This window comes from Aotus nancymaae, unplaced genomic scaffold (assembly GCF_030222135.1).
Source record: "Aotus nancymaae isolate 86718 unplaced genomic scaffold, 86718_ANA_hifiasm-v0.15.2.pri h1tg000006l, whole genome shotgun sequence".
Taxonomy (NCBI): Eukaryota; Metazoa; Chordata; class Mammalia; order Primates; family Aotidae; genus Aotus; species Aotus nancymaae.
In genome coordinates, this window is record NW_026988417.1 from 81,063,500 (window position 1) to 81,077,031 (window position 13,532).

General features: G+C 39.3%; 1 protein-coding gene across 1 annotated transcript in view; it reads right to left on the reverse strand.

The window, feature by feature from the left end:
* The window catches only part of ABCG2 (ATP binding cassette subfamily G member 2 (JR blood group)), a 121,999-nt gene extending 120,847 nt beyond the window's left edge, over nucleotides 1-1,152 (reverse strand). The window contains exon 1 of the mRNA XM_021673252.2: nucleotides 607-1,152. The gene's annotated coding sequence lies outside the window, so the exon portion shown is untranslated. The remainder of the gene's footprint in view (nucleotides 1-606) is intronic.
* Between the last annotated feature and the right edge of the window lie 12,380 nt (nucleotides 1,153-13,532).

A 13,532-nucleotide genomic window follows, 5' to 3' on the forward strand; every position in this document is an offset into this window, starting at 1 on the left:
CCAGCCATATTTTTAATTAAAGCTGAAATGTTCAAAGTGACCACCAGCCACACCAGGGGAGGCATTATATAGACAGTTATCCAAAAATTACAAAATGATTTCTGGCTCTGTTCCAAGTGACCTACATAAGCTAAGGAGAAGCCAAACATCCTCTTTCACTTGGGGGTAAACTGGCTTACCATACCTAGGATCTGCTTAACAGAAACCCCAAAACAGAGATAGCCATCAAGGTAGGTACAACCAGGGAAAGGATGTTGTCTGATTGTCTTCTCAGGTGCTCAACATAAATCATGTGTTCAGCCAAATACCTTCATCCTGCCTACAATGATCAACCCCCCCCAGAAAAGCAAAAAATCCACAGAGTTTGAGCCCTTTCTACTCAAGGTGTGGTCCATAGAGGTCAGTTGAGGCATGCAGAATCAGAGGCCCACCCCAGGCCCCCTGAGTTCTGCAGAGCCTGTGTTTTAGCAAGATCTCCAGGCAATTCCCATGCATGTTAATGTATGAAAAGTACTGATTTAAGTGACATATTTGTTAAAACACATATCAAAAAAGAAACAAGATTTTCTACTAAGTTTGAAGATTGGAAAAAACGAAACAACTCACCTCAATTATGATGTATGACGCTGGATGCAAAGCAGTCCAAATCTCAGTGCAGGAACAGTGGTAATACCGAGATTTCTATACTTGTGAGTTTTCCTAGAGCGACTTCAACCAAGGCCCACGCCTAATAAACAGATGAATATTAGTCCAGAAACTTTCCTTCCTGCCTGCTCTCAGGGCAGGAGAAAGAATCAGAGAGGAAACTTGGCAGCCCCCAAAGTAGATCCTGCAGCTGCTAGGGAGCATTGAAGTTTTCCGAGTCAACTAGCCTTGAGGAAATGTCCAGAGTGAAATTAACAGCGCTACTATCTCCTTGAGTTCCTTTTTTCTCTACTACTCACTGATTATTAACCACATTTCTTTCCCGATCACTGGGATTCAAACAGACGACCTAATGCTTCCAGTCAGCGTGGGATCCTCTTCCGGCATTCCTAGCAAGGGGATAGAAGAAGGGGGAAAGTCGCATGTCAGAGAGATATTTTTATATCTTTCTCTTTGTGCCACAGAATTTTGATGACAGCATCTCCAACACAAACAGCAGCTTTATTTTCGAAACGGAAGGATCAAAACCAATTCTAGCAAATGGCTTTGCTCTGTGTGTAAACTTCCTGTGCTCTGTTAACCCTGATGTAACTGAGGGTCTCCTCTCACAGGCCCTGCTTTCTAGCACACATAAAGAAACAACCAAGCAGGACTATGACATAGATTTGAAAAGGAGGCGAATTAAACCGAAACAAAGACAGACTTAGGTTTAGGTTTCAGTGCAAAGGCCCGGCAGAGTTTTAAAGAGGACCAAGAAGCTGTACTTTTCATGCTTTTCTTTCCTAAACCAAAAGTAAAATAGGAAATCAAGGCTACATAATAAAATAGGCATTTCTGTGTGTGTGTGTGTGTGTGTGTGTGTATTTTAAACAGAGACAGGATCTTGTTATGTTGGCCAGGGTGGTCTCAAACTCCTGGCCTCAAGCAATCCTCCCACTGCAGCCTCCCAAAGTGCTGGGATCACAGGCATGAGCTACCAAACCTGGCTTTATTTTTTCTGAGGCAGGATCTCACTTTGTCACCCAGGCTGGAGTTAAATAGGCATTTTATATTCCAAAAACATGATAGATGTCAAGGGAAAAAATATGACATTTACTAAGTGCTTCTAATTCCACTGTTTACAGATCTTGAAAAGCTTCTTAATCCAAGTCTTCCCCAGGCCACTGCACTACAGCCTGGACAACAGAGTAGGACTCCATCTCAAAAAACAGATATAATTTCAAACACACACTTAGAAATTCACATTTTAACAGCAAACTTACATGCAGATAAAGAGAAGTATAGTTTTACACTCCCAAGTTACATAGCAAGCTGAAATGGAGAATATTTTAATGTTCATTTTAGATTTATTCTTTCTTCTAAGTCTCAGAAAAAGAGCAAAAAGGAGACATAAAACTCAAGCTATGTCTATAGCAGTATCAGTCAATGTGGTATTATTTTTACTAACAAATTACTCAACTGCTTACTCTATAAGTGACACACAGATACTATAATATTATATACAAAATACAAAATAGAATTAGCAATAACAAATGAAAACTTTATACAAAATACTTGATTCCATCAGTATTTAACTTTTGACCAGAAGACTCTCAGCCTGTACATTCTTTTCTGATATTAAGGAATAATCACATTTTTATAGTATTCTTAACTGCAGAAAAATAGGAATGAATGGAGAGAAGGGCTGATGAGACAGTTGAAATACACATTTATAAATATGTATACAATTTAGTAATGTCATATCATCTGAATTAATATCTTTTTTTTTTTTTTGAGATGGAGTTTTGCTCTTGTTGCCCAGGCTGGAGTGCAATGGCATGATCTCAGCTCACTGCAACCTCCACCTCCAGTGTTCAAGCAATCCTCCTGCCTCAGCCTCCTAAGTAGCTGGGATTACAGGTATGCACCACCACATGTGACTAATGTATTTTTATTATTTTTAATGGATAATTAAATTATTTTTTACTATAGTCACCTTGTTGTGCTAGCAAATACTAGGTCATAGTTACTCTTCCTAATTATTTTTGTACCCATGAACCATCCCACTTCTCCCCACCTCCCCAATACCTTTCCCAGCCTCTGGTAACCATTCTTCCACTTTCTATCTCTGTGAGTTCAATTGTTTTAATTTTTAGCTCCCACAAATAAGTGAGAACATGCTATGTTTATCTTTCTGTGCTTGGCTTGTTTCACTTAATATAATTACCTTCAGTTCCATCTATATTGTTGCAAATGATAGGATCTCATTCTTTTTTATGTCTGAATAGTACTCCACTGTGTATATGTACCACATTTTCTTTATCCATTTGTCTGTTGATGGATAACTTGGGTTACTTCCATATCTTGGGTATTGTGAATACAGCTGCAACAAATGTAGCAATGCAGATATCTCTTCAATATACTGATTTCTTTTAGCTGTATACCTAGGAGTGGGATTGCTGCATCATATGGTAGCTGTATTTTTAGTTTTTTGAGGAACCTCCAAACTGTTCTCCATAGTGGATGTACTAATTTATGTTCCCACCCAACAGTGTATGAGGGCTTTCTTTTCTCTGCATCCTCACCAGCATTTGTTATTGCCTGTCTTTTAGATAAAAGCCAATTTAACTGTGGTGAGATGATATGTCATTGTAGTTTTGATTTGCATTTCTCTGATAATCAGTGATGTTGAGCACCTTTTCACATACCTGTTTGCCATTTGTATGTCTTCTTTTGAGAAATGTCTATTCAGATCTTTCACTCATTTTATAATTGGGCTATTAGATATTTTTCCTGTAGAGTTGCTTGAGCTCCTTGTATATTCTGGTTAATAATTCCATGTAAGATGGATAGCATACAAATATTTTCTCCTATTCTATGGGTCATCTCTTCACCTTGTGAATTGTTTCCTTTACTGTACCAAAAGCTTTTAAATTTGATATGATCCCATTTGTACATTTTTGCTTTGGTTGCCTGTGCTTCTGGGGTATTATTCAAGAAATCTTTGCCCAGTCCAATGTCCAGAGAGTTTCCTCAAACTTTTCTTTTAGTAGATTCATAGTTTGAGATCTTAGGCTTAAGTCTTTAATCCATTTTGATTTGATTTTTGTATACGGTAAAAGATAGGGGTTTAGTTTCATTCTTCTGCATACAGATATCCAGTTTTCCCAGCACCATTTATTGAAGAGACTGTCCTTTCCCCACTGTATGTTCTTGGTACTTTTGACAAAAATGAGTGCACCACAGATGTATGGATTTGTTTCTGGGTTTTCTATTCTGTTACACTGCTCTGTCTGTTTTTATGCCAGTACCATGATGTTTTGGTGTGGGAGTTCAGTCAGGGTGGTGGGAAAAATTTAAGAGGAAAAATTATAAAGATAGTTATAGGAAATAGTCACAAACCTTGGAAGGCTGGGGCATTGCATGGCATCAGTAAAAGATTTTGCTGAAGGCAGCCTAATCCTCTTTACCCTGAGTTGATAGCAGAAAAGCAAATAACAAGGGAATGTGGGAGAGTTTACCTAAGTAACTTGTTTACTCACGTGGTCCTAAAACTAACCTTTAATTCATGGGCAGGATGGCTCTTCTGGGAGAGGGTGACCAGTTTAATTGCCATTTAGTGGTGTTGACTTAAAGCCTTTGTCATTGAATGTGTGCTGAATAAATGCCAGGAGGACCAGCGAGTCAGGGCCGCCACGGCTGCTACAACTCTTTCAGTCAGCGGCCTGGCCCCCTGGTCCACTCTTTCACTGAATATCGGTGTCTTGACTATGTTATTCATCCATTGTGCAGTGAGAGTCTGTGGGATGAACCCCAGCATTTTGGTTACTATAGCTCTGTAGTATAATTTGAAGTCAGTGTGATTCCTTCAGTTTTTTTTTTTTTTTTTTTTTTTTTTTTTTTTTGCTTAGGATAGCTTTGGCTATTCTGGGTCTTTTGTGGATCTATATAAATTTTAGGATTCATTTTTTTCTATTTCTATAAAGGATGTCTTGGTATTTTGATAGGGATTGCATTGAATCTGTGGATTGCTTTGGGTAGTATGGACATTTTAACAATACTCATTCTTTGAATCCATGAACATGGAATATCTTTCCCTTTTTTGTATCCTCTTCAATTTCTTGCATCAATATTTTATGGTTTTCATTGTAGAGATCTTTCATTTCTTTGGTTAATTCCTAGGTATTTTATTTTATCTGTAGCTATTGTGAATGACATTACTTTTTAAATTTCATTTTTAGATTATTTGCTGTTGCATATAGAAATGCTAATGACTTTTGTATGTTGATTTTGTAACCTGCAACATTACTGAATTTGTTTATTAGTTCTAATAGTTTTTTGCTGGAGTCTAGTTTTTATAAATATAAGGTCATATTATCTGCAAACAAGGATAATTTAATTCCTTCCTTTCCAATTTGGATGTCCTTTCTTTCTCTCATCTGATTGTTCCAGCTTAGGACTTTCAGTACCTTGTAGAATAACAGTGATGAAACTGGGCATCCTTGTCATGTTTCAGATCTTAGAGGAAAATCTTTCAGTATTTTTCCCATTCAATATGATACTAGCTTTGGGTCTGTCATACATGGCTTTTATTATGTCGAGGTATGTTTCTTCTATACCCAGTTTTTTGGGGGGTTTTATCATGGAGGAATGTTAAATTTTATTAAATGTTCTTTCAGCATCAATTGAAATGATCATATGTTTTTTGTATTTCTTTTAGTTGGTATGATTTATCACATTAATTGATTTGCACATGTTAAACCATTCTTACATCCTTGGGATAAATCTCACTTGGTCATGATGAATTACATTTTTAATTTGTTTTTGTATTCAATTTTTAGTATTTTGGTGAGGATTTTGGCATCAATATTCATCAGTGTTATTGGCCTGTCCCTTTTTTTTTTTTTTAATATGTCCTTGTCTTTGTGGTTTTTTTTGTTTTTTATTTTGTTTGTTTTGTTTTGTTTTGAAACAGGGTCTCACTCTGATGCCCAGGCTGGAGTGTGGTTGCATGAGCACAGCTCAATGCAGCCTTGACTTTCTGGGCCCAAGTGATACTCCCACCTCAGCCTTCTGAGTAGCTAAGACTATAGGCATGCACCATCATACATGGCTTATTTTTGTATTTTTTGTAAAGATAGGGTCTAACCATGTTTCCCAGGCTGGTATCTTTGTATTTTTGATATGTTTTGACATGTTTGGGTATCAAGGTAATACTGGCTTTGTAGAATTAGTTTGGAAGTATTCCCTTTTCCTTTATTTTTTGGAATAGTTTGAGTAGGATGGTATTACTTTTTCTACCAAGTATTTGGTAGAATTTAGCAATAAAGCCATTGGGTCCTGGGCTTTTCCTTGCTGGGAGACTTTTCATTATAGCTTTAATCTCATTACTTGCTATTGGTCTGTTCAGGTTTTGGATTTCTTCATGGTTCATTCTTGGTAGGTTATATGTATCTAGGAATTTTTTCATTTCTTCTAGATTTCCCAATTTATTGTCATATAGTTGTTCATAGTAACCATTAATGATCCTTTGAATTTCTGCTGGATTGGTTGAAATGTCTCCTTTTTCATTTCTGATTTTATTTATTTAGGTCTTCTCTCTTTTTTCTTCATTTGTGTGACTAAAGAATTGTCAATTTTGTTTATCTTTTCAAAAAATCAGTTTTTTGTTTTCTTGTTTTGTATTGTTTTAATTTCAATTTCATTTATTTCTGCTCTGATCTTTATTATTTCTTTTATCCTACTAATTTTGAGTTTGATTTTTTTCTTGCTTTTCTAGTTCTTTAAGATGAATCCTTAGGTTGTTTATTTGAAGTTTTTCTTCTTTTTTGATGTAGGCACTTACAGCTGTAAACTTCCCTTTTAGTACTACTTTAGCTGTATCCCATAGGTTTTGTTTCCATTATCATTTGTTTAAATTTCATTTTATTTTATTTTTTTTTTTTTTGAGATGAGTCTTGCTCTGTTTCCAGGCTGGAGTGCAGTGGCACAATCTTGGCTCACTGCAACTTCCACCTTCCAGGTTCAAGCGATTCTCTTGCCTCAGCCTCCCAAGTGTCTGGGACTACAGGCACACACCAACATGCCCAGCTAATTTTTTATATTTTTAGTAGAGACAGGGTTTCACCATGTTGGCCAAGATGGTCTCAATCTCTTGACCTCGTGATCCGCCTCCCTTGGCCTCCCAAAGAGCTGGAATTACAGGTGTGAGCCACTGTGCCTGGCCTACATTTTCTTTTAATTTCTTCATTGACCCACAGGTTATTCAGGAGCATATTTTTTAAGTTTGTTTTTGTGTAGTTTCTAAAAATTCCTCCTTATTGATTTCTAGTTTTATTGCATTGTGGTCAGAGAAGATGGTCAATATGATTTCAGTTTTTTTGAATGTTTTAAGATTCATTTTGTGACCTAACATATAATCTATCCTTGGGAATGATCCATGTGCTGAGGAAAAGAATGTATATTCTGCAGCCATTGGATGAAATGTTCCATAAATATCTATTAGGTTCATTTGGTCTATAGTGGAGATTAAATCTGATCTTTCTTTGTTGATTTTCTGTCTGGAAGATATTTTCAATGATGAAAGTGGGGTGTTGAAGTCTCCAGCTCTTATTATATTGGATTCTATCTCTTTAGTTCTAATAATATTTGCTTTATATAGCTGGGTGCTCTAATATAGGTGCATATATATTTCAATTGTTATATACTCTTGCTGAATTGACCCCTTTATCATTATATAATGACCTTCTTTGTCTCTTCTTAGAGTTTTTGTCTTGAAATCTATTTTGTCTGCTCTTTTTTGGTTTCCATTAGCATAGAATGTCTTTTTCCACCCCTTTCTTTTCAATCTATGTGTGTCTTGTAAAGCAACAGATCATGAGGTGTTGTGTTTCCAGCCATTCTGCCACTCCATGTCTTTTGATTGGAGGGTTTAGTTCATTTACACTCAACGTTATTATTGATGAGTAAGGACTAACTCCCACCATCTTCTCATTTGTTTTGTGGTTGCTTTCCTTCTTTCCTTCCTTCCTGTCTTCCTTTTCACCAAGATAATTTTCTCTGATGGTAAGATTTAGTTTGTTACTTTTTATTTTTTATGTATCTGTTGTATGTTTTTTGATTTGCAGTTACTGTGAAGCTTGCAAATGCTATCTTATAACGCACTATTTTTAGCTGATAACAACTTAACACTGCGTGTTTAAACAAATTAACAAGCAAAGAGAATAATAAAGACTAATAATCTACTCCTTAATTTTGTCTGCCAACTTTTAAACTTTTTGTTGTTTCTATTTGTATCTCATTGTACTGTCTACAACTTGAAAGCTTGCTGTAGTTTTTTTTTAATTGGTTCATCTTTTAGTATTTTTACTTAAGATTGGAGTAGTTAAGTGTACACTTACAGTGTTATAATAGTCTGTGTTTTTCTATGGACTTACTATAATATTACCAGCAAGTTTTGTACCTTCAGATGATTTCTTTTTGCTCATTACTGTTCTTTTATTTCTGATTGAAGTTCTCCCTTTAGCATTTCTTGTAGAACAGGTCTAATGTTGATGACATCCCTCAGCTTTTGTTTGTCTGGAAAAGTATTTCTCTTTCATACTTGAAGGATATTTTTGCCCCAATATATTATTCTGGGGTAAGAGTTTTTTTACTTAAGCACTTCAAATATGTCATGCCACTCTCTCCTGGCCTGTCCAGTGTCCGCTGAAAAGTCTGCTGCCAGACTTACTGGCACTCCATTGTATGTTATTTGTTTCTTTTCTCTTGCTGCTTTTTGAATCTTTCCTTTATTTTTGACCTTTGAAAGTTTATTAAATGCCTTGAGATGGTCTGCTTTGGGTTAAATCTGACTGGTGTTCTATAACCTTCTTATGCTTGTCGATAACTTTGTGTGGGTTTTGGAAGTTCTGTGTTATTCCTGTGGGTAAACTTTCTATTCCTATCTCTTTCTCTACCTCCTTTTTAAGGCTAATAACTCTTAGATTTGCCCTTTTGAGACTAATTTCTAGATCTTGTAGACATGCCTTGTACTTTTTTATTCTTTTGCCTCCTCTGACTGTATATATTCAAGTAGCCTGTCTTTAAGCTCACTAATGCTTTCTTCTCTGATTTATTCTGGTGATGAAAGCCTGAGGCATTCTTCATGTCAACTGCATTTTTCAATTCCAGAATTTCTGCTAAATTCATTTTAATTATTTCAATCTCTTTGTTAAACTTACCTGACAGAATTCTGAATTCTTTTTCTGTGTTATCTTGAATTTCTTTGAGTTTCCCCAAAAAGTTATTTTGAATTCTCTGTCTGAAAGGTCATATATCTCTGTTTCTCCAGGACTGTTCCCTGGTGCCTTATTTAGTTCATTTGGTGAGGTCACGTTTTCCTGGAAGATCTTGATGCTTGTGGCTGTTCATTGGTGTCTGGGCGTTGAAGAGTCAGATATCTATGGTCGTCTCTGAACTCTAGGCTTGTTTGTACCCATCCTTCTTAGTAAGGCTTTCCAGGCATTTCAAAGGACTTGGGTGTTTAGATCGAAGACATATGTACATTAGGGGGACACCCCAAGCCCAGTAACACTGGTTCTTCCACACTCATTGGGGTACTGCTTTGATAATCTTGGATAGTGTCTGGAATAATTCTCTGGATTACCAGGTAGATTCTTGTTCTCTTCCCTTACTTTCTTCCAAACAAATGGAGTCTGTCTCTCTGTGATGAGGTGTCTGGAGCCGGGGGTGGGGTGACACAAGGACCCCTGTGGCCACCACCACTGGGACTGTGCTGGGACAGACCTGAAGCTGGCAGAGAACTGAGTCTCACCCAAGGCCTGCTGTAACCAGTACCTGGCTACTGCCTATGTTTTCTCAAGGCCTGGGGGCTCTACAATCAGCAGGAGCCAAAGCTAGCCAGATTTGTGTTCTTCTCTTCAGGGCAGCAAGTTACCCTAGACCCGATTCTTGTCCAGAGATGCCATCCATGAACCAGGACTAGAGTTAAAAATCTTAGTAATTTACCTGGTACACTATTCTATTGCGGCTGAGCTAGCACACAATTATGTGACACAGTCCTTTCTACTCTTTCCTCCCCTTTGCACAGGCAGAGGAACCTCACCCCAGGGCCATCACCTACACAGGCCCATGGGGAGTGATGCCAGGCTGCCACCAATGTTCACTAAGGCCCAAGTGCTCTACAGTCAGCTTATGGTGAATGCTGCCAGGTCTGGGACTCACTCTTTAGGGACATGGTCTACCTTCTGGCCCAGGGAAGGTCCAGAAATTCCGTCCAAGAGCCGAGGCCTCTAACCGGGGGCCACAAGAGCCCAGTTGTTACTGTACCCTACTATTGCTGAGCTGGTACCTAAGGTGCAAGATAAAGTCCTCTTTACTTTTCCCTCTGCCTTTTCAAGTAGAAGGAATCTCTCACCATAGCCACCATAGCTGGTACTGTGCTGGGTCACATCTGGAGCCAGCACATCTCTGAGTCTTACCCAAGGCCCATGGCAAGTACTGCCTGGGTGCTGCTGCTGATTATTCAGGGCCCAAGGTCTCTTTAGTCAGCAGGTGATGAGTCCTGACAGGATGGGTCCTTCCTTTCAAGGCAGTGGATTCCTTTCTGGCCCAAGGTATGTCTAGAAATATTGTCTGGCAACTAGGTCCTGGAATGGGGGCCTAATGGCCCTGACTGATGCACTATCCTACTGTGGCTGAGCTGGTATCCAAGTTGCAGACAAATTCCTCTTTACTCTTCTCTCTCCGCAAGCAGAAGGAAGAGTTCTCCTTTGCAGCTGAGGGATGTGCTTCCTGGTGTTGTGGGATGGGTGGTGCAAGCACTCCTGTAGTTGCCCTGGCTGGTGTCTCAGTAGGTCACATGTCCCCGATGTCCACTGGCTACAATCCCCACTCAGCACTAAGACTTGCCTAGGAGTTGCAGTCCTTATGGCCTAAACTGCCTTTCAAGTTTATTTAGGGCTCCAGGGCATTTTAGGCCGTAATGATGAGACTTGCTGGAACTGAAGTACTGACTGTTGGGATGGGCCATTCCCCTCTGGCTAGGGCTAGTCTAAATGCTCCCTCCATGGGCAGGCATCATTTGAGTTCAGCCCAGTTTTCCCTCCTGTTGTGACAGGGCAGCTCTGAGTTCAGTGTGTCTCACAATCCCTGCACTGTCCCTCTCCCAAGCACACAGATTCTCTCTCTGCACCATGCAGCCATTGCCAGAGGACAGGGTAGGGTGTCATCAATAATTCAAGACTATCCTTCTTACTCTCTTCAGTGCCTCTTTCAATAATATGAAGTTAAAACCAGGCACTGTGAGTGCTCACCTGATTTTTAGTGCTTAGAAAGGTACTTTATTTTATATTATGTTTTTCATGACTTCCTTGCCTGAAGGAAGGTGCTTCTTATGTGTAGTTATTAAATTTGGTGTTCCTGTCTGAGGACCATCAGTAGAGCCTTCTATTCACCCATATTGCTCTGCCCTCTCTCTCTGATTTTGTTGTTTTTTTAAAAATGGGGTTTTACTCTGTTGCCCATGCTTAAGTGCTGTGGCATAATCACAGCTCACTGCAGCCTCAGCCTCCTGAGCTCAAGCAATCCTCCTACCTCAGTCTCCCAAGTAGCTGGGACCACAGGTTTGCCCCATCATGCCTGGCAAGTTTTTTAAATGTTTGACATTTTTTGTACAAATGGGGTCTCAAGTTGCCCAGGCTGGTCCCAAACTCCTGGGCTCAGGCAATCTTTCCACCTCAGCTTCCCAAAGTGTTGATATTACAGGTATGAGCCACTGCACCTGGCCAGGGTTTTGTAAATATGAGGATCACTTTTTCATTTGGGGGGATACCCTACTTCCTCATAAGAGCATTTGCACTTTAACTATCCCAGAAGAGAAAGTACAAAATGCCAAGAATAACATAAGTAACTCTAAAATAAATTTATATTTTAATCACACAACACAAATCTTCACACTTTTGAAATAAATGTGAGATTATTCTTTTTCCCCCCAGAAATGGAGTCTTGCCATGTTGCTCAGGCTGGTCGCAAACTTCTGGCCTCAAGCAATTCACCCACTGCAGCTTCCGTAGTAGCTGGGATTACAGGCATGCCCCAGTACACCTGGCAGATTATTCCTTATTCCAGGTGGAAACAAAGTTTAGAACAAACCTTGGTTTGAAATTTCTGCCATTTCTGTGGATATTTCTGAACTCCTTTTATTATTTATTAATTAATTTATTTATTTTGAGATGGAGTCTTGCTCTGTTGCCCAGGCTAGAATGCAGTGGCGTGATCTTGGCTCACTGCAGCTTCCACTTTCTGGGTTCAAGGGATTCTCCTGCCTCAGCCTCCGAAGTAGCTGCGATTACGGGCATGCGCCACCACCACCGGCTAATTTTTGTATTTTTAGTAGAGGCAGGGTTTTGCCCTATTGGCCAGGCTGGTCTCAAACTCCTGATCTCAGGTAATCCACCCGCCTCCACCTCCTAAAGTGCTGGGATTACAGGCGCGAGCCACTGTGCCCGGCCTAATGATACACTTAAAAGAAATTCTGATACAGCCATAGAGATGGTAGGAGTTTTATTCTAAGGTTTGTTCTAAACAAAAGGAAACTAACCTGGCAAATACAATTTTAAAGATAACTAAAACATATTAAAAGTAAATAACTATGATTCTTAGGATCAGCTAGACACTGCTGGGGAGAAAAAGGGGTGACTTCTGTCCTCCAGGGGTTGGTGTCAAGGCTTAGATGACAAGACTAACACACATGCCCTGAAAAGTGTTGGCTGAGTGCCACATTTGTTCAGGCTGTAGGTAATTGGAGAAGAGAGCCCAGTGTGGAATGAGGCAAGTTGTGATATTACATCCTCACTTTCTACTGCTGTAGACTTAATGTTGACTTGGCCAAGATGACCAAGTGCACTCAGCAAAGCTGAGAGAAGCTGGGCTCAAGCTCTCCTGATTCCCATCTATTCCAGAATAATAAATGTTAGATAAGTCCTTGCTTAAGAAGTAGCCAGAGACTCCTTTTCCATTGGGGCAAATCTAAATGATTCCAATTTAGAAAACACATATTGTTTTTTCTGACGGAAGATAACACTAGCTTTACTTTTCAAATTTCCTCCCATGTTTCATGTGAAGGAGTTAAGGGCACAGCACCCAAAAAATATACTGCTTTGGCAAGTTAATTATTTTGAGCTGAAGGCACTTGAGAAACAGCAGATGCAGGAAGGGCTCTCTAACCTCCCCTTTTCTACTTTAGAACAGGCCATAAAACTTCCCCTGAGAAAGATGCCCTCCTTATACCAGAAAGACAAGAAATCCTTATCACCAGAGACTAGGAATTGACATTGAAATGGATCTGTATAAACAAACTGAATAAATAATCTTTATCTCCCACTAGTTTTACCCCCATTCATACATCTCCCAGTCACTTCCCACAGTTTATTACCCCTTTGTCTTATTATTTCTTCATAAATATATCATTTATTTGTCAAAAATGTTTAAAAATATTTCTGCTCTGCTCACTTCTTTAGAGTATCATTTTCTTGTGAAGGCCCATGTACACTTAAAAAGTTAATAAGACGGCCGGGCGCGGTGGCTCACGCCTGTAATCCCAGCACTTAGGGAGGCCGAGGCGGGTGGATCACAAGGTCAAGAGATCGAGACCATCCTGGTCAACATGGTGAAACCCCGTCTCTACCAAAAATACAAAAAATTAGCTGGGCATGGTGGCACGTGCCTGTAATCCCAGCTACTCAGGAGGCTGAGGCAGGAGAATTGCCTGAACCCAGGAGGCGGAGGTTGCGATGAGCCGAGATCGCGCCATTGCACTCCAGCCTGGGCAACAAGAGCGAAACTCCGTCTCAAAAAAAAAAAGTTAATAAGACTTGACTGCTTTTCTCCTGTTCATCTGTCTTATG